The sequence below is a fragment of the Capricornis sumatraensis genome, chromosome 3 (assembly GCF_032405125.1).
Source record: "Capricornis sumatraensis isolate serow.1 chromosome 3, serow.2, whole genome shotgun sequence".
Classification (NCBI taxonomy): Eukaryota; Metazoa; Chordata; class Mammalia; order Artiodactyla; family Bovidae; genus Capricornis; species Capricornis sumatraensis.
This window is the reverse complement of record NC_091071.1, coordinates 156,451,788-156,472,820: the sequence shown is the minus strand read 5'-3', so window position 1 is coordinate 156,472,820 and position 21,033 is coordinate 156,451,788. Positions and strand designations below refer to the sequence as shown.

The window sequence follows — 21,033 nt, the reverse complement described above, 5'->3', positions numbered from 1 at the left end:
TCAAAATTCTCCAAGCCAGGCTTAGCAATATGTGAACCGTGAACTTCCTGATGTTCAAGCTGGTTTTAGGAAAGGCAGAGGAACCAGAGATCAAATTGCCAACATCCACTGGATCATGGAAAAAGCAAGAGAGTTCCAGAAAAACATCTATTTCTGCTTTATTGACTATGCCAAAGCCTTTGACTGTGTGGATCACAAGAAACTGTGTAAAATTCTGAAAGAGAAGGGAATACCAGACCACCTAACCTGCCTCTTGAGAAATCTGTATGCAGGTCAGGAAGCAACAGTTAGAACTGGACATAGAACAACAGACTGGTTCCAAATAGGCGAAGGAGTACATCAAGGTTGTATATTGTCACCCTGCTTATTTAACTTATATGCGTAGTACATCATGAGAAATGCTGGACTGGAATAAACACAAGCTGGAATCAAGATTGCCAGGAGAAATATCAATCACCTCAGATATGCAGATGACACCACCCTTATGGCAGAAAGTGATGAGGAGCTAAAACGCCTCCTGATGAAAGTGAAAGAGGAGAGCAAAAATGTTGGCTGAAAACTCAACATTCAGAAAACGAAGATCATGGCATCTGGTCCCATCACTTCATGGGAAATAGATGGGGAAACAGTAGAAACATTGTCAGACTTTATATTTTTGGGCTCCAAAATCACTGCAGATGGTGACTGCAGCCATGAAATTAAAAGACACTTACTCCTTGGAAGAAAAGTTATGACCAACCTTGATAGTATATTCAAAAGCAGAGACATTACTTTGCTGACTAAGGTCTGTCTAGTCAAGGCTATGGTTTTCCCTGTGGTCATGTATGGATGTGAGAGTCGGACTGTGAAGAAGGCTGAGTGCCGAAGAATTGATGCTTTTGAAGTGTGGTGTTGGAGAAGACTCTTTAGAGTCCCTTGAACTGCAAGGAAATCCAACCAGTCCATTCTGAAGGAGATCAGCCCTGGGATATCTTTGGAAGGAATGATGCTAAAGCTGAAGCTCCAGTACCTTGGCCACCTCATGCGAAGAGTTGACTCATTGGAAAAGACTTTGATGCTGGGAGGGATTGGGGGCAGGAGGAGAAGGGGAGGTCAGAGGATGAGATGGCTGGATGGCATCACTGACTCGATGGATGTGAGTCTGAGTGAACTCCGGGAGATGGTGATGGACAGGGAGGCCTGGCGTGCTGTGATTTATGGGGTTGTAAAGAGTCGGACATGACTGAGCGACTGAACTGAACTGAACTGAAAGAGAGGCAAGGGAAAGGCAGAGAGTTTTGAGATAACATGAAGTTGTAGAATTCAGAAGATACAGACTTATGTAAAGTTTAGACAAAGGAGTCAGAGGATAAGACTTGGTCGTGGAATATATTAATTGGAAAGACTGATGCTTAAGCTAAAGCTCCAATAGTTTGGCCACCTAATGGGAACAGCTGACTCACTGGAAAAGATTCTGATGCTGGGAAAGGTTAAAGGTAAAAGGAGAAGGGGACAGCAGAGGAAGAGATTTTTGGATAGCATTACCAACTCAGTGGACATGAATCTGACCAAACTCTGGGAGACAGTGAAGGACAAAGGAGCCTGGCATGATGCAGTCCATGGGATTGCCAAGAGGTGGGCATGACTTAGTGACTGAACAACAACAATGGTGGCTCTAGGCATTTCCCAAAGATCAGGGTTCCAATTTCAAGAGACAAAATGTTATCCTTCTAGAAGGAAAAGGCAATTTATGAGCTTTCTGAAGCCTGTTAAGAATTCTCTGTTTAACTCTTATCCAACATTCATCAGGCATCTACTTTTTGTTCTAACTGGCTTTCCTTAGCAGACTTATACTCTAGGAAGTGCCTGCTACTAGTGTCATGGTTCATAGGCTAGGTCCTTCTCTCATGATGTCAACAATTGGTTTTCTGTTACTCATCGGTCCTGTGGACATTTGGATGATGATGTCACACTGAGGCCTAAGCTGGGACAGGATTTAGCATCAAATTAATTAGGACTAGTCTCTCATATCAATAGCATATATGCGGATATGTTAAGGGGTCCCCAGAGTCCTTCTTACCCTGAATTATCTTTATTACCCACCTACTATAATACCTGAAATGCTATTAGGTTTATGCCATTTCACTTTCGTTTCAGAGGTTACCATCAGGTAAATATTGCACAATCTCAGAAGTTCTTATTGGGTGAATCTTTAGTGCAAAGCATTGTGGTGATGGATGCTCTGAGTAAAAGAACAAAAGAAAAACTAAGATGGTGATAAAGTAAACTTATCTCTCTCAAGATCCACAAAGAAAACTGTAAGATACAATGAAAAGTTAACATTATATAAAAAATGCTTAAAGGTGTGATAAGGACCTTTATGAAATAAAAATTCAGAGAATTAAGTGATCAGGGGGTGCTGGAACAAACAGACATATGACTTGAATTGAGACTTCAGAGGAAGGCTAAGTTACCCACTAGATGTCATCAACAATTTAGGTTTAACTGATACCCAGTTTAATTAGACATCCAGTTTCCCTGGAAAGAAGGAAAAGATTTAGAATAGATTAGATGAAATAGATCAGATGACCCAGGAGATTAAACAGTAAAGCAAACCTGGGCGGAAGGCCCCAGGACTGATGCCAAAGGGGGCTGAACTGTGACATGGCCCAAAATTTCCAAGGTCACATTTGTTTAACTTTTCTGACTCTTGTCAGAGCTTTGTTGAACTCTGACCCAGAGGTTACTCAGTGCACTTGAACCTCTGAATGAGTAAGTAGTGGAATGGCCCTATGCATAACCTGGTAAAGTCCTTGGCAATCATAAAGAAAAAGGTACCCTGGAACTGATCACTTTTAACATGTAAGAGAAATTTGCTCAGTCGTGTCCGACTCTTTTGCTAACCTCCAGGCCAGAATACTGGAGTGAGTAGCCTTTCCCTTCTTCAGGGGATCTTCCCAACCCAGGGAATGAACCCAGGTCTCTCACATTGCAGGCAGATTCTTTACTAACTGAGCCACAAGGGAAGCCCAAGAATACTGGAGTGAGAAGCCTACCCCTTCTCCAGCAGATCTTCCCAACACAGAAATCGAACCAGTGTCTCCTGCATTGCAGGCAGATTCTTTACCAACTGAGCTATCAGGGAAGCCCTTTAACATGTAAGTAAATGATTATTTACTGCATGTGTGTGTCCCTCCCACATTTATATGTTGATGCCCTAACCCTTAATGTAATGGTGTTTGGAGAGGGGCCTTTAAAAGGTCCATTAGGCTTAGATGAGGTCATGATGGTGAACCCCCTGTGATGGGACTGGTGTCCTTATAAAAAGAGGAAGAGACCAGAGCTCCCTCTTTCTCTCTCTTTCTATCATGGGAGGGTATAGCAAGAGGCAGCCATCTGCAAACCAGGAAGAGGGTCATGGTCAGATCCCAAATCTGCCAGCACTTTGATCTTGGATTTTCCAGCTTCCAGAACTGTGAGAAATAAATGCCTGTTGTTTAAGCCACCAGGTTGGTAGTATTTGATATAGCAGCCTGAGCTAAGACTCAAATCAATACAAAACATGGTACAAAAGGGATTGCATTCTTTTAGCATTTCCCAAAGAGGAAAACAAAACAAAACAAAACTCACAACAAAGCTTGGCTATCACTTGACAGGAGGAAAAACTCCTGCTTTTGGTTTTCCAGTCACCTTGACAATGAAATTGGAGTTTTCACAGCTTCCACTTTGGTTTGAAATTATCACCGTCAGGCAGGGAAGGAGGAAGCCGTCATGACCCGCACAGACTCAGGGGGGCATCTGGGTCATTCCACCCAGGCCATTACCACTTTCTTCCGACTCCTCTGAAAGGAACAGAGGCTTTGACGTCAGGGGCGCATGAGTCATCCTTCCTCTTAGGGACTCTGGCTGAGATTCACAGGCGGCCTTTGCAGGAGCTGTTCTCTTAGTCATTCACAAAAAAGCATGCTGGAAAAGCTGAAGGGAAATGCTTGGACGAACAAGTGATTAAATTTCTATTTTCAAAGCAAAGAGCACACTTGCTTGCTCACGAAAGCAGTCTCATCCACTACCACGTGCCCTAAGGGCACAGTAAATACTTGTCGATTGACTGACAAAAGCATCTGCTGGGTTCTTGTAAATCCTGGTGTTGAAACTGAATTTTCAGATATGATTATGTGGTTGGAGTACAGAGCTTTGTGCTTATTTACTCCTTAGAGCCATGGAATGTCACTCAGCTTCAGAGGGTTTACATCAGGAAGTTAGTAACATCCCTGGCTCTTCTATCATGAGCATTCTGAAAGGAAAAGGAATAAGGACTTTTCAGGAGCTTTATCTTCAGGCCACATTCAATGAGAGGAAAAATGAACTGTGTTCTAAGAATTATTCTTTGTTTTGCTCCAAAGCCGTCATCAGTCTTTCAACCTATTTGAGAACATGTTAGGGCATAGAATAAAAATATCTTCTTACTTGCCAGCACTGTAGAGGGCGATGTTCGATACAGGATACAGGAGGCTTGGGGCTGGTGCACAGGGATGATCCAGAGAGATGATATAGGGTGGGAGGTGGGAGGGGGGTTCAGGATTGGGAACTCATGTACACCCATGGTTGATTCATGTCAATGTATGGCAAAACCAATACAGTATTGTAAAGCAAAATAAAGTAAAAATAAAAATTAAAAAAAAAAAAGAATGAACAAAAGGAAAGAGTGTTATTCCTAGATTCCTCCAGCCTGAGATAGGATGTATCATATTACTTTGCTCCCATTTAACTGGTAGGTAATCTGAGACCCAGAAAGGGATGATGAATTAGCCAATGATGCCTAGGAACTGCGGTCTAAGACTTCTTCTCTTCTTTATTCTCTTGGGAGATCTCCATGCTTTTACTTTTTTAAAAAATATGTATTTATTTATTGGGATGCATGGGTCTTAGTTATAGCATGAGGGATCTTTTGTTGTGGCTTGGGCTCAGTAGTTTTGGCACAAGGGGATCTTAGAACCCTGACCAGGGATTGAGCACACATTCTCTGCATTGCAAGGTGAATTCTTAACCATCAGACCACCAGGGAAGTCCCTCCATGGCTTTAAATACCTTACATGTCAATGATGATCACATTTCTTTCTCTAGCCCTAGGGTCAAACTGCATATACAACTTTGTGCTTTACATCTTTCCACAAAGACCTCATAGGTATTTCAGACTTCATATTCAAAATTAAACTCATGGCTTTCCCCTGAGACTTGATCTTTTCTTGTCTCCCTTTGAGGAACCACCATTTGTAGTTATTTAAGCCCAAAATTCTAGGAATCACCTTTGATTCCCCAGTCCTCATTCTCTACATCCAATTCATAGGTTCAGTTCAGTTCAGTCTCTCAGTCGTGTCTGACTCTTTGCGACTCCATGGACTGCAGCATGCCAGGCCTCCCTGTCCATCACCAACTCCAGGAGTTTACTCAAACTCACGTCCATCGAGTCGGTGATGCCATCCAACCACCTCATCATAAGTAAGACTTTAAATTTCTACCTCTGTCCCTATCCCTCCATGTCCAGTGTCAGCATTCTAGTTTAAATTCTGATCTCTCCTTACTGGGTTGGCAGCATTAGCTCTGAACTGGTTTCTCTTCTTTGTCTCTTGACTTCTATAATCTGTTCTCCAGTATGAAAGCTATTGTGAAACTCTGAAAGTATTAATGAGAGCTCATTCTGATTCTCATTTTAAAATGTCTACTGGTTCTGCATTAATTTTCAGGTGACGTATTTCAGGTGACACCCTCCCATCATGGTGGGAGGGTCTTACATAATCTGGTTTATCTCACTTCTCTTTCTCCTCTTGCTCTGGCCTCCTTTGTTGTGGCATTGAGTAGCTAAGTCATGTCCAACTCTGTGAATTAATGGACTACAGCATGCCAGGCTTCTTTGTCCCCCACTATCTTCTGAAGTTTGCTCAAATTTATGTCCATTACCATTATGTGATTACCATGCCAGGCCTCCCTGTCCATCACCAGCTCCCAGAGTTCACTCAGACTCACTTCCATCGAGTCCGTGATGCCATTCAGCCATCTCATCCTATGTTGTCCCCTTCTCCTCCTGCCCCCAATCCTTCCCAGCATCAGAGTCTTTTCCAATGAGTCAACTCTTTGCATGAGGTGGCCAAAGTATTGGAGTTTCAGCATCAGTCCTTTCAATGAACACCCAGGACTGATCTCCTTCAGAATGGACTGGTTGGATCTCCTTGCAGTCCAAGGGACTCTCAAGAGTCTTCTCCAACACCACAGTTCAAAAGCATCAATTCTTTGGTGCTCAGCTTTCTTCACAGTCCAACTCTCACATCCATACATGACCACTGGAAAAACCATAGCCTTGACTAGATGGACCTTTGTTGGCAAAGTAATGTCTCTGCTTTTGAATATGCTATCTAGGTTGGTCATAACTTTTCTTCCAAGGAGTAAGCATCTTTTAATTTCATGGCTGCAGTCACCATGTGCAGTGATTTTGGAGCCCCCCCAAAAATAAAGTCTGACACTGTTTATACAGTGTCAGACTTTCTCCTGGAATTTGCTCAAATTCATGTCCTTTGAGTCCATGATACCTGATACCATCCAACCATCTCATCCTCTATCACCCCTTTCTCCTCCTGCTTCCAATCTTTCCTAGCATCAGGGTTTTTTCCAATGAGTCACTTCTTTACATCAGGTGGCCAAGAACTGGAGCTTTGGCTTCAGTATCAGTCCTTTCAAAGAATATTTAGGGTGGATTTCCTTTAGGATTGATTGGCTTGATCTCCTTGCTGTCGAGGGGATTCTGTAGCACCACAGTTTGAAAGCATCAATTCTTAGGTGTTCAGCCTTCTTTATTGTCCAACTCTCACATATGTATATGACTACTGGAAAAATCATAGCTTTGACTAGATAGACCTTTCTCAGCAAAGTGATATCTGTCCTTTTTAATATCCTGTCTAGGATTGTCATAGCTTTTCTTCCAAGGAGCAAGTGACTTTTAATTTCATGGCTGCAGTCACCATCTGCAGTGATTTGGGAGCCCAAGAAAATAAAATCTGTCACTGTTTCCACTTTTTCCCCATGTTTGCTATGAAGTGATGGCATCAGATGCATAATCTGAGTTTTTTGAATGTTGAGCTTTAAACCAGCTTTTTCACTCTCCTTTTTCACCTTCATTAAGAGTCTCTTTAGTTCCTCTTCACTTTCTGCCATTAGGGTGATGTCATCTGCATATCTGAGGTTATTGGTAATTCTCCTGGCAATCTTGATTCCACCTTGTGAGTCATCCAGGCTGGCATTTCATATGAGGTTCTCTGCATGTAAGTTAAATAAGCAGGGTGACAATATATAGCCTTGGCATACTCCTTTCCCAATTTGGAATCAGTCCACTGATCCATGTCCAGTTCTAACTGTTGCTTCTTGACCTGCCTACAGATTTCTCAGGGGGCAGGTAGAGTGGTCTGGTATTCCCATCTCTTTAAGAATTTTCCACAGTTTGCTGTGGACCGCACAGTTAAAGGGTTTATTTAGCATAGTCAATGAAGCAGAAGTAGATTCTGGCCTCCTTTAGCTCCTCCCATATACCAGTCTTGCCCTACCTTAAGACAGTTGTGTTTGCTATTTTCTGCACTGGAATTCTTTTCTCTACTTTTTCACAGAGCTATCTCTTTTCCATCTTTTAAGTATCAGTTCTAAGGCCCCTCCCTCGGGAAGTTATCTCTGAATACTCTTTCTAAAGCAGGGTTCCCCTGTCCACCCTTAATCCTTATTCACCACATTATTTGGTTTAATCCCTTTGCAAGACTAACCACAAATGGCAATTATCAAGCTTATTTATTTACTTGTTTATTGAATTTCCATGGTCTCCCTGCTTCTTTCTAAGTAAGTTGTAAACTCTAGGTAAGCAAGTGCCTTGTCTGTCTTCAAGGAGACAAATGGAGCCCTCACATCTTAGAGATAGATTTCTTGCATTCCTAAGTCTAGCTTTGCCACTTGCTAGGAGAAAATGTTTAAACTCTTTGTCCTCTGTTACTAAAATTATGGCTGCAAAAGTACTAATACTTGCCTCAAAAATTTTTCTGAAGAACTCACTGTTCTTAAGACAGCCTTTCCCAAGGGTATGTCCTCAGCAAGTTTTAGCTGTCATTATTATCAATCTCATACTTACTTAACATGTATTTGCTAAATGACCAATACATTAATTTTATGCATTCAGGGAAGACTTCTGCTATGTTACAGAACATAATTTATTTAAAAAAATATTTACTTATTTATTTGGCTGTGCCATGTCTTAGTTGCAGCATGTGGGATCTAGCTGCCTAACCAGGGATAGAATCCAGGCCCCTTGCATTGGGAGTGTGGAGTCTTAGCCACTGGACCACCAGGGAAGTTCCTAGAACAGAACTGAGAATACATTTCAAAAGGGGTTTCTGTCTGGGGACTGAGAGTACAGTATGTCATCCTCGGAAGGTGTTGAGAAGCTGGCTGGGAGAGCTGTAGCTGTGGAGAGAGGTGGGAGGTGGTGTGTTGAAATGGAATAGGATGATAATAGAAGCTCAAGTTTATTTAGCACTTACTCTGTGCTAAGTACTGTCACTCATTTTCTATTTTTTTTCCCTAAAAATGACTGATGAATTACTGTGAAGTTACATTATGAAGCACTTCTTTTTAATTTCTATTTTTTGGCTATGCCACAGACAATGTGAGACCTTAGTTACCCAATCAGGAATTGAACCCACACGCCCTGCATTGGAAGCATGGATTCTTAATCATTGGCCCACCAGGGAAGTCATGAGAGGCACTTTTAGTGGCTCAAACCAAACTTCCTCAGATGACAGAAGCTGTGGACCGTCCATTTTTCTGCCTGAATACTCCTCTTATTCTCTACCCCATGCCTTGGTTTTATCCATCTTGAACTCTCAACCCCAGGGCCTCATCGGACCCAGATGGAATGCCCCCGATCTCCCTGTAATATGTACCCACCATGCCACCTACCTTTCCTTTCTTATATTCTTCCTTGCTGCTGTTCAGTCATTCATTTGTGTCCTACTGTTTGTGACCCCACGGACTGCAGCACGCCAGGCTTCCCTGTCCTTCACTGTCTCCCAGAGCTTGCTCAAACTCATGTCCATTGAATGATGCCATCCAACCATCTTGTATAGCTAACATTAATTTACATGATTGTTTAATTAATCTTCCTGACTCTATTCTCTGCTTTGTGGGGTGAGGTCTCTGTCTTGTTTTTCTCACCACTTTATCTCCAGAGTGTGATACCCAGAGGTGTATCCTCACCTCCTCCCCATGCTTGGCGTGCAGGAAATACTGAATAAGTGAGAGGGTATCCATACCACAGCAGAATGAACCTCATCCTTAAAACTGACTGTGATTCTTCTTTGAAGACTGAAAAATGCAAAAGCCAGTTTTATTTAAATTGCATTTTTGTGCTTATCAGCTCCCACGCTTCTCATTTCCTTCCCAACTGAATTTAAGCTGAGATAATGATGAAAAACAAAATTTGTCTTCAGCTCTAAGGGAAAAGAGAAGTCACAGAAAGAAAGAAATTTAAGAGAGATAGCAGTGGGAAGTGAAAGATCAAACCAGGGCACTTTGTAGCATCTTTAAGCTTTTATTCTATTGAGAATATTTAAGAAAAAAAAGAGAAATAATTATATCTTCCTCTTTGCAACTAAAAAGTCACAATCTGACTCATACAGTTATCTGTACATTCATTATATTTTCTCTAGAAGAAATACTTGATTTTCTTTAAAATTTTAAATGGCAGTAAGAGAGGTCAAAGAGTCAGACATGGCTGAGTGACAGAGCACACAGATACAATGAGAGATCGTGGGGACAGCATGACATGTATGAATGAAAAAAAGATCACCAGTCCCATTAACAGTATTTCTGAAGAGTTTGGCTCAACACCAACAACCACAACAAAAGGAAATTCAAAAGAAAAGAATCATCAAATAGCAATGTTTTTTTTTATTATCACTTGATGACAAAGGTCACTTAGTATTCTCTTATTTCCATTAAAATAAGGATAACTCTAATTCATTAAGAATCATAAAAATGATTTTAATCATTCATGCCAGTGATTTTCACTAGGGTTGATGAAATTCAGAGAAAAAACCCAGTATCACTGGATGATAGTATTGTCAAATATGGCAAAAATAGGGAAATGAGCGAAAGAAGCTTGTTTACTCACCTAAGTAAGTGACGGTTTATAAGGAGAAATACTTCTGATTGAAGAGATCATGTGGTACCTCTAGCAGAAGTTCAAAAGAAAACATGACATGTTTGGATTCAAATACAGTTCGTAGTAAGACATGGATCAAGTCTGATCATGAACAGATATATTTCAAACATAAAGCCAAATCTCTTGTTTGGAATTTGAATTTTTACTCACCTTTAACAAATTAATATTTTAAGCAGCAGTAAGACTTTCAGAAGGGCATATGAAAATTATATTTGTCATTGGGATTATATGTAAGAACAATAAACTGAAATTACATTATTGATGTGAGGGTTGGGCCATGAAAAAGGTTGAGTTCCAAAAAATTGATGTTTTTAAATTATGCTGCTGGAGAAGAATCTTGCGAACCCCTTGTACTGCAAGGAGATCAAACTAAAGGAAATCAACCCTGAATATTCATTGGAAGGACTGATAATGAAGCTGAAGCTCCAATACTTTGGCTACCTGACAAAGAGCTAAGTCATTGGAAAAGACCGCAATGCTGGGAAAGATTGAAGGCAAAAGGAGAAGATGGTGGCAGAGGATGAGATGGTTAGATAGCATCACCAACTCAATGAACATCATGAATTTGAGCAAACTCCAGGAGCTAGTGGAGGACAGAGGAGCCTGGAGTGCTGCAGTCTGTGGGGTTGCCCGCAGTCAGACACAGCGACTGAACAGCAATAACAATTAGAATTCACCCTTTAGTTATTCAAAAGTTTTTTTGTTCTTTTTATTTATTTTAATTTATGCAAGCAATTTAGAAATGTATCCTTCTGAACTCTGTATTAATGAGTCAGTTTTGGAAAGCTATTTTCCTGCATAATTATCCATTTCACCTAGTTTTCCAAATGTATTTGTATAGAGGTCTGCAAATTAATCTTATTTTAAAAGTTCTTATATTTCAATGATTATTTCCCCCAATGCATTAATTTTGTATATTTGTATTTTCCTCCCAATTAAGTTAGTGCTTTACTTAATTTGTTAATGTTTAAAGAAACTGATATCTTGTTTTACTAATTACATATGCTGTTTTTCTGTTACCTCCTTCATTAATTTCTATTTTTATATTTATTATTTCTTTCTTTGTGTTATATTTTGGTTTATTTTGTTGCTGTGATGGTGGTTTTTTTTTTTTTTTTTTTACTTTTATGAGTTGGGAATTTAGCTTAAATTTTTTTTTGTATTGATAAAATATTTAAGGTTTCAAATTTTCCTCAATTAACAGCTTTAAATATATACCACAGATTCTGAATTGTATTGTTTCAACCAATTATAAAGATTGATTTAGACAATGAGTCTTCTTTTGGCTTTGCTTGCCTATATTTTTGGCTCTATATCAAAATCTCTTAAGCACTCAATTTTACTATTGTAATTCTTTAATTATATGGGTTATAGTATTGATTTCATTATACAGATATAAAGAGCTTAATAGATTTTTAGAGATTTTATGAATGATAAGTAGGCCTATTTGATTATCTCTTAGAGAGTAATAAATACCTGAGTCAAAAATAATGCAATAACTTTTAGAAGTTCTGTTATTTTGATTGTGTGGCTCCTTGTATTTAATAGCTATTTGATAGAAGAGTATTTTTCAGTTGAAAGCTTTTAAAACTACATTTTTATTTTGAAATGATTTTACATTTATAGAACCATTGCAAATATAATACAGAGTTCCCATATAGTCTTCAACCAGTTTGCCTGTTGTTAATATCTTATATTATTGTGGTACATCTGTCAAAACTAAGAACCAACATTGGTACACTATGCTGTGAACTCTGAGGGGCTTCCTTATGACTCAGATAGTAAAGAATCTGCCTGCAATTCAGGAGACCTGGGTTTAATCCCTGGGTTGGGAAGATCCTTGGAGAAGTGAATGGCTACCCACTCTAGTATTCTTGCCTACAGAATTCCATGGACAGAGGAACCTGTTGGGCTACAGTCTTTGGCGTCACGAAAATTTGAACTTGACTGAAGACTGAGAAACAATATTGGTATATTATGCTGTGAACTATACTCCAGACTTTATCTGGATTTTTCAGTTTTCCCATTAATGTTCTCTTTCTGTTCCAAGATCCAATCCAGGGTATCACACTGCATTTAGAGGTCATATCTGCTTAGTCTCCTCAGATCTGCAACAGTTAAATTGTAGCTTTCAAATTTCCAGGAGGAAGGGCCTTTTAGCTTTTTAAGAAATACATTATTAATATCTTTTGTTTTATTGCATTGTCATCTGAGTTATTTTTTTGTCTTAAGCAATTTATTATTATTTTCCTTGTGACCTAATACTTGATCACTTTTGTAAATACACTATGTGTCCCTGGGAAGAAAACGTGTTTTCTATTGTCAGGGTTAATGTTCAGTATGGGTCCATAAAAGCTATCTTATTAAATATGTTATTTAGGTCTTCTATATATTTATTGTCATCATGATTTATCTTCTACTGAGAGTGGAAGTCTCCTATTATTAGTATGTTTCTATTTCTCTTTGCATTCCCTATGGTTCTGCTTAATAAAGATTAATAAATGTAGTTCGTACCTCAACGTATTGATACTCAGCAGTCTGATATTTTTTGTGGATTTTAAAACTTGGTATTCATACGGACCTTTTGTCTTTAATGAATTTTGGCTTGAATTCTGTTTGAAACATCAAAATCTGAAGACTTGCTTTCTTACTATTTCCATATTCCTAGGATGTTTTTGCCCATTTCATTTTAAACCTCTGAGTTACTTTATTTTAGGTGTGTCTCTTGAATGCATCGTGAAGTTAGGTCTTGCTCTGTGAGTATAGTAGAGATTTATTTCTTTTAATAGGTGTTAAGATCATTCACATTTATTGATAGAGTTTTTGTGTTTTGTTTTAACTTTTCCAATTATTTTATATTGTTTTCTGTGTTTATTTATGTGATGTGTTTTTTAAAATTTATCATTTGATTTTTCTAATACTTTTGTAGTTATCTTTTGGAAAGACCTAGATTTTTATGTTTTATTATTTAATCTTCACTCTCTGGTTTGGGAGGTTTTATTTTTTTAAGATTTTATTTTGATATGTGCCATTTTTAAAAAAGCCTTTCTTGAATTTGTTACAATATTGTTTCTGTTTTATGTTATTCTTTGGGGAGGGGCATTTGAGGCCTGTAGGATCTTAGTTCTCCAACCAGGGACTGACCCCACAACCCCTGCATTGAAAGGAGAGGTCTTAACTACTCAACCACTATGGAAGTCCCCTGGTTTGGGAGTTTTTAATGGTATCCTTTGACATCCAGGCTTCCCTTGTGGCTCAGCTGGTAAAGAATCTCCTTGTAATGCTGGAGACCTGGGTTTGACCTCTGAGTTGACAAGATCCCCTGGAGAAGGGAAAGGCTACCCACTCCAGTATTCTAGCCTGGAGAATTCCCTGTACTGTATAGTTAGTTCACGGGGTAGCAAAAAGTTGGGCATGACTGAATGACTTTCACTTTGACATCCAGGAGTTTCCCTGGTGGTTTAGATGATAAAGAATCTGCTTGCAGTTTAGGAGACTCCGGTTTGATCCCTGGGTCAGGAAGATCCCCTGGAAAAGGGAATGGCAACCCACTCCAGTATCCTTGCATGGAGAATTCCATGGATGGAGGAGGCTTGCAGGCTACAGTCCATGGGCTGCAAAGAGTTGGACATGACTGAGTGAATAACACTTTTGTTTTCACTTTGACATGCATTGATTTGATGCCCATTTTCACCACTGAACTCACTCTGCCTTCCTTACTGATTAGTGGTCATGTGAGTTATTTCAGTTTCTTGGCAGTTATGACTAAAGCTACTATAAACAACAAAAAAGTGCTGTCCAAGTAAAGATGGCAGAGCAGTTATCACTTTTCACTGACCACATCCAGCCTTTCTGCTAAACTTGTCCAGACTGAATATGCTTTGGCTGCTGTAGCTGGAGAAATCCCTTCAGTGAAAACTATAGCTGCAAATGGTGTAGTATCAGCAACTGAGAAGAAACAGAAATCCATTCTGTAGGATGAGTGACGAGAGCACAGTGTGGAAACAATGACCAAACACTGAGGTTTGACGTGCGGTGACATGAGCTCACATCTCAGAGTGCTGGTGCAGAGCTGGGAAACCAGCTCAGCAGCACTATCTTGTTTCCCGAGAACCCACTGTCACAACTGTGCTGGTACAGAGCATAACTTCTGTGATTCAAGGATACACTTAGTCAGGTGGCGTTCCTTCACTCGGAGGGTTTTCTTTTTTTTTTTGGTTGGAATGATGAGGGACAATCATATTTATTTCAGTCACATCCATCTAGGCCTTACTTTGCCTGGAAAGTCACATCAATGGGAAAGAACTATGTGACTGGGAAAACTTCTCCTTAAGAAAAGATGTAACCAGGATCTGGAACTTGAAGAAGCCACCCATACAGCCAAATTAACCCTAAAGGAAAGCTTGGAAGGGCAGAGGAGAGAAGATTATGTAGCAGCAGGAATCTGCAGTGAAGCCAGGCTTCCGAGTCTTACACCCCCTAAAGTTAAGAATTAGTTGGCTGCCATAGCATCAGAATAAAGTGACTGAAAAATCCAGAACTTCAGATGAGCTATCTACTGAAACATATTTAAAGTATACTTTGTTTTTCCAACTTGTTGCATATTTATTTCTATGTAATTCAGTGGACTGATTTTTTTAAGATGACACAAATCGTAATTGTTAAATTAGAAAATTGCCCCACGCCCTTTTATACCTCTGTTTTTCCCTCTATGATCTTCCCACTGGTTGGAGAATACATCGGCCATAGTATATGAATCAAAATTCAGCTCTGAAGGCAACTCATTTATGAATTTTTCCTGGAGCTCCCCAGACTGGGTTGCATGCCCCTGTTATACTCAGTCCTGTAGCACATTTGAAGCCTTTCAGGTGGCTCAGTGGGTAAAGAATATGCCTGCCAATGCAGGAGACACAGGAGACTCGAGTTCAATCCCTAGGTTGGGAAGATCCCCTGGAGGAGGGTATGACAACCCGCTCCAGGATTGTTGCCTGGAGAATCCCATGGATAGAGGAGCCTGGCAGGCTACAGTCCATGGGGACACAAGGGCCGAACATGACTGAAGCAACAGAGCACATGCATAATTAATCTAAATCACAAATTACTTTCCAGCTTTGTCTCTCACTATGGTCCGTCCTACATTTATAGGTAGGTTTGCACAGTGAATAAGAGAGAGGGCTCTGATATAAATTGTTAGCATTAAAATTCTGGTTCTACTATTTGTAATTATGCAACCTTGGGCAATTTCCTAACTCTGAGTCTCTTCCTTTGTAAGCAACATGGAGATTTTAATATCACTCAACTCTAGATAAAATCAGGTATCATGATAATGAAGTAATTTGCTTAGTAAGTTGTCTCACACCAATTAGGCATGCTGTACGTATTAGGTGTAATGTTATTACCATGCTAGAGGCTTCCCTGGTGGCTCAGTAGGAAAGAATCTACCTGCCAATCCAAGATAGGCAAGAGACTCTGGTTCAATCATGGGTCGGGAAGATCCCCTGGAGGAAGAAATGGCAACTCACTCTGGTCTTCTTGCCTGGAACATCCCATGGATAGAGGATCCCGGCAGGCTACAACCCATGGATTGCAAGAGCTGGACCTGACTGAATGACTGTGCACGCACATATTTCATGCTGGACTTTGCTTGTTTTTCCTAAAGTCTGATTGAAGCCTGAAAGCTGCCATAGAAGAACTTTCTACCATGTTAAAAGCTCAACCTAGAATAAAGTCAACAGGAAGAAAGAAGTCAAGATATGTATAGTGGCATAGAAAAGAAGGCAGTAGACTCAAGCAGTGAAAAAATATCTAGAATGGGTTAGCACTCAGAGAGATAAGGCTTATTCTAATGGTAGGGAAAAGATCAATCCGGTCAGAGAAGACATTTGCATCAACATAGGAGTGGTATCCGGAGAATCCCAGGGACAGAGGAGACTAGTGGGCTGCCATCTATGGGGTCGCACAGAGTTGGACACGACTGAAGCGACTTAGCAGCAGCAGCAGCAGGAGTGATATAGATGAGCACATTGCCTAAAGATCTATTTCAAGTTTATGCTTAAAGAGGCTTTAGATTAGACTATATTGAGATTTATTTTAAGGAACTAAAAATACTCAGAATTTATTCTATTTCATAAACCCAATTATAGATATTATATATTATATGAATTTTATGTTTCAATTAAGGGAAAAAAGGTGATTCACGTATTTTGATGAATTTTCTTTCTCCTTGTGCCAAGCATTTGTGAAATAAAATGGTAGGATGGGATAATTACTAAGACAGTCTATAGTCTTTTAATATGACCTCTACCTCTGACATTCTATGACATTTTTGAAAATTCTGTTTTCCTAAGAAGATTTCTATGATAGAGAAGGGATTGTAATATGGCAACAATCTTCTTAATGTGCATCCCTCAGTGGAGGGTCATTTAGAGTTTAATAGGATTAAATTGGCTGACATGTTCAATTTTATAAGGGATCTCTGTTCTTGTGCCAGCCAATATGGATCTTGACAGGCTAAAAGCTCAGATCCTGCCAGCTTCACTCAGGAGTGTGGCCCCTTAAGCTGTGACTCTGGCTGAAAGCTGCCTGCTGATGCTGGTGGCTGAGATGATGAGTAGAAGATTGGGTGAAATGTTCTATCCCAGGACTCTCGTAGGGAGCAATCTTCCTTGTTCTCCAGGCTATTCCAGCCCAGTCTCTGGGCCCTTGTGAATAAGATAATCAGATTTAAAGGGGAACAGAGTTCCTCCACCACAGACCTCATGCACACTTGAAAAGGAATTTCAGATAAAAGAAAGTTCATCTCAAAATGCAATGTAAAGTTTTCTATTGTGGAGGCAGCCTTGACAGCCCCATAAATGCCTTTCCCTCTCCAGCTCTTTCTGTATCTTCAGGATCACACAGGAACAGTTTTCTGGGACTTCCCCCATAGTCCAGTGGTTAGGAATCTGCCTGCTAATGCAAGGGACATGGGTTTGATCCCTGGTCTTGCAAAATCCCACAGGTCGCAGAGTAACTAAGACTGTGTGCCACAACTGCTGAAGCCCACATGTTCTAGAGCCCGAGAGCCGAAACTAGAGAAAGCCCACACTCAGCAACGAAGACCTAGAGCAGCAAAAAAAAAAAAGCAGTAGTTTCTACTGGTGGTACTGGTGTTTTCAATAGCAGCCAGGTCTTATTTATTTGCGCCAGGTCTTAGCCATGTGGGATCTTTGCATGGCATGTGAACTCTCAGTTGTAGTATGTGGGATCTTGTTTCCAAACCAGGGATGGAACCCATGCCCCCTGTATTGGGAGAACAGAGTCTTAGCTACTGGACCATCAGGGAAGTCCTCATAAGATAACTTTAATGCTGAAATACAGATGCTGAGGTGTTGGTAGAGCATCCAGAACAAATATCTAGCTGGCAAATGCAAAAAATATGGAAAATATTTTTTGTTGTTGTTTGCTTGCCTTTAGAAACTATGAAAAGATTCTGAATATGATTTTGATGACTCTATTTTACATATTTTTGCTCAAGATTTTAAATAGCGTTGACATATAATCTCATTCTTTTATCCAACAGTATTTGAATGCACTTTAAGCTTCAGTTCAGTCACACAGTCGTGTCCAAATTTTGCGACCCCATGGACTGCAGAATTCCAGGCTTCCCTGTCCATCACCAACTCCCGGAGCTTGCTCAAACTCATGTCCACTGGGTCTGTGATGCCGTCCAACCATCTCATCCACTGTCATCCCCTTTTCCTCCTGCCTTCAATCTTTCCCAGCATCAGGGTCTTTTCCAATGAATCAGTTTTTCACATCAGGTGGCCAAAGTATTGGAGTTTCAGCTTCAGCATCAATCCTTCCAATGAACACCTAGGACTGATCTCCTTTAGGATTGACTGGTCTGATACTGCAGTCCAAGGGACTCTCAAGAGTCTTCTCCAAAACCACAGTTCAAAAGTATCAGTTCTTCATTGCTCAGCTTTCATTATAGTTCAATTCTCCCCTTTCATACATGACTACTGGAAAAGCCATATCTTTGACTATATGGACCTTTGCTGGTAAAGTAATGTCTGTTTTTTAACAAGCTGTCTAGGTTGGTCATAGCTTTTTTCCAAGGATCACACCTCTTTTAATTTCATGGCTGCAGTCACCATCTGCAGTGATTTTGGAGCCCAAGAAAATAAAGTCTGTCACTGTTTCCATTGTTTCCCTATCTATTTGCCATGAAGTGATGGGATCAGAGGCCATGATCTTAATTTTTTGAATGTTGAGTTTCAAGCCAGCTTTTTCACTCTCCTCTTTCAGTTTCATCAAGAGGCCCTTTAGCTCCTCTTTGCTTTCTGCCATAAAGGTGGTGTCATTTGCATATCTGATATTACTGATATTTCTCCCTGCAATCTTGATTCCAGCTTTTGCTTCATCCAGCCCAGGATTTCTCATGATGTACTCTGCATATAAGATAAATAAGCAAGGTGACAATATACAGCCTTGATGTACTCCTTTCCCAGTTTGGAACCAGTCCATTGTTCCATGTCTGGTTCTAACTGTTGCTTCTTGACCTGAATATGATTTCTCAGGATACAGGTATTCCCATTTCTTTAAGAATTTTCCAGTTTGTTGTGATACACACACTTTAAGCTTAGCTTTTAAATTATGCTTTTTTTTTGGAAGTGTTTAACATTATAATTTTTTTCAGGAAACTTTATTGGGGTTTCCCAGGTGGCTCATTGGTAAAGAATCTATCTGCCAACAGAGGAGACATGGGTTCAGTCTATGGGTGGGGAAGACCCCCTGGAGGAGGAAAGGGCAACCGATTTCAGTACTCTTGCCTGGGAAATCCCTTGGACAGAGGAGCTTGGCGGGCTGCAGTCCATGGGGTCGCAAAAGAGTCAGATAGGACTTAGCGACTAAACAACAACTACATAAACTTTGTTTTCTCTAAGAATTTTACCCATATATGAACATGTTTTGATCTTACTTAACAAAGAAAAACCTGCCCTGAAACCTAGGAGTTCTAACTACACAGGAGTGTGTTCGTTATTTATTGCCTCATTGATTCACAATGCAAAAATCTCTCTAAATGATAGTCCATTAGGAAAATGTCTCCCTTTCAAAAGAGATGTTCTGAGAATAATCCTATTCGGCTAGAAGCTTGCTAAGCTTATTAACTCCAGATACATTTCTCTACAAAAGGGAGGAAAAAATGCAAATAAAATGAATGTGACAAGTAAATGTTGATAGAAAACATGTATTTAATTTCAGAAAATAATAACTATGTTATTTCCAAATGTCAGTTTCATGCCAGGAACAATTTGATGATCTTTCAAAATCTAAGCTTGATAACATTTAGATTTAGAATGAAAAATTCAGTCTGGCTTCAAATATTTGGAGGAATGTGATTCTTTAAAGAGCCATCTGTGTGTGCTTGCTAAGTTGCTTCAGTTGTGTCTGACTCTTTGTGACCTCTGTCCATGGATTCTCTAGGCATGAATACCTGGAAAGTGGGTTGCCATGCCCTCCTCCATTAAAGAGCCGCATGTATCTTTAAATTTAAGAGAAAAATAATCATTTATATATTTACATGTATTTCTCAATTTTAATGCACTTTATTACTTCCTGAAGATTTAGGTTTTCGTTCTGTTCAGCCTGAAGACCTTTCTTTAGCATTTTTGGCAGTGCATGTCGGCAGGTCAAGAAATCTTAATTTTTTCCTGTCTGAAAATGTCTTTGATCTTTATTTTTGAGGAATGATTTTGCTGGAGATAAAATTTTGCATTCACTATTTAAAAAATATTTCAGCACTGTAAAGAGCATTGTTTCTGATGAGAAGTCAGTGATTCTTGTTCCTTCGTGTGCCATGTATTACTATTCTTTGTCTACTGTTAAGATTTTCTCTTTGGTTTTCACCAGCTTGACTATGATGGGTCTAGGAATAGTTCTTTTTGAATTAATTCTGCTTAGTGTTTACTGTAAATTTATTACTTTTACCAAATTTGAAAAGAAAAAGCATTATGTTTTCAGAAATTTTTCCTACATCATATTTACCCTCCACTCATTCTGAGACTCCCAATTATATGTATAGTAGACCATTTGATATTGTTCCACAAGTCCCTGATGCTCTGCTTCTTTTGTTATTTTCTTATTTTTCTTTTAAAATTAATTAATTAATTTTAATTGGAGGATAATTACTTTAGAATATTGTGATTTTTTTTTCCCCATACATCGACCTGAATCAGCCAGCCATGGGTGTACATGTGTTCCACCATCCTGAACCCGCCTCCCACCTTCCTCCCCACCCCATCCCTCTGGGTTGTCCCAGAGCACCAGCTTTGAGTTCCCTGCTTCATCATCGAACTTGCACTGGTCATCTATTTTGCATATGGCAGTATACCTGTTTCAATGATATTCCCTCACATCCTCTTTTCTATTCATTTCTTCTTAAAAAATTTTTTAAAGATTTTTTTTGATGTGGACCATTTTTAAAGTGACCATTTTTGCTGAATTTTTTACAATATTGCTTCTGTTTTACGATGTGTTTTTTTGGCCATGAGATATGTGGGATCTTAGCTCCCCAACCAGGGATCGAACCTGTACCCCCTGCATTAGAAGGCAGATTCTTAACCACTAGACCTCCATGGAAATCCCTCTACTTTAGGGTATCACTTTCATTGATCTGGTTTTAAGCTGGCTGATCTTTCCTCTGTCATCTCTACTCTGATGTTAAACCCATTTGATAACACTTTAATTTCAGATATAGCATGTTCCAGGTGGGGAGATTATATTTGATTCCTTGTTATAGTTTTTGCTTTTCTGCTGAG

At 39.6% G+C, this 21,033-nt stretch overlaps 1 pseudogene; it reads left to right on the top strand.

The window, feature by feature from the left end:
- The first annotated feature begins 8,426 nt into the window (after window positions 1-8,426).
- On the top strand, window positions 8,427-14,751 carry LOC138076338 (proteasome subunit alpha type-2 pseudogene; annotated as a pseudogene).
- Window positions 14,752-21,033: the final 6,282 nt, after the last annotated feature.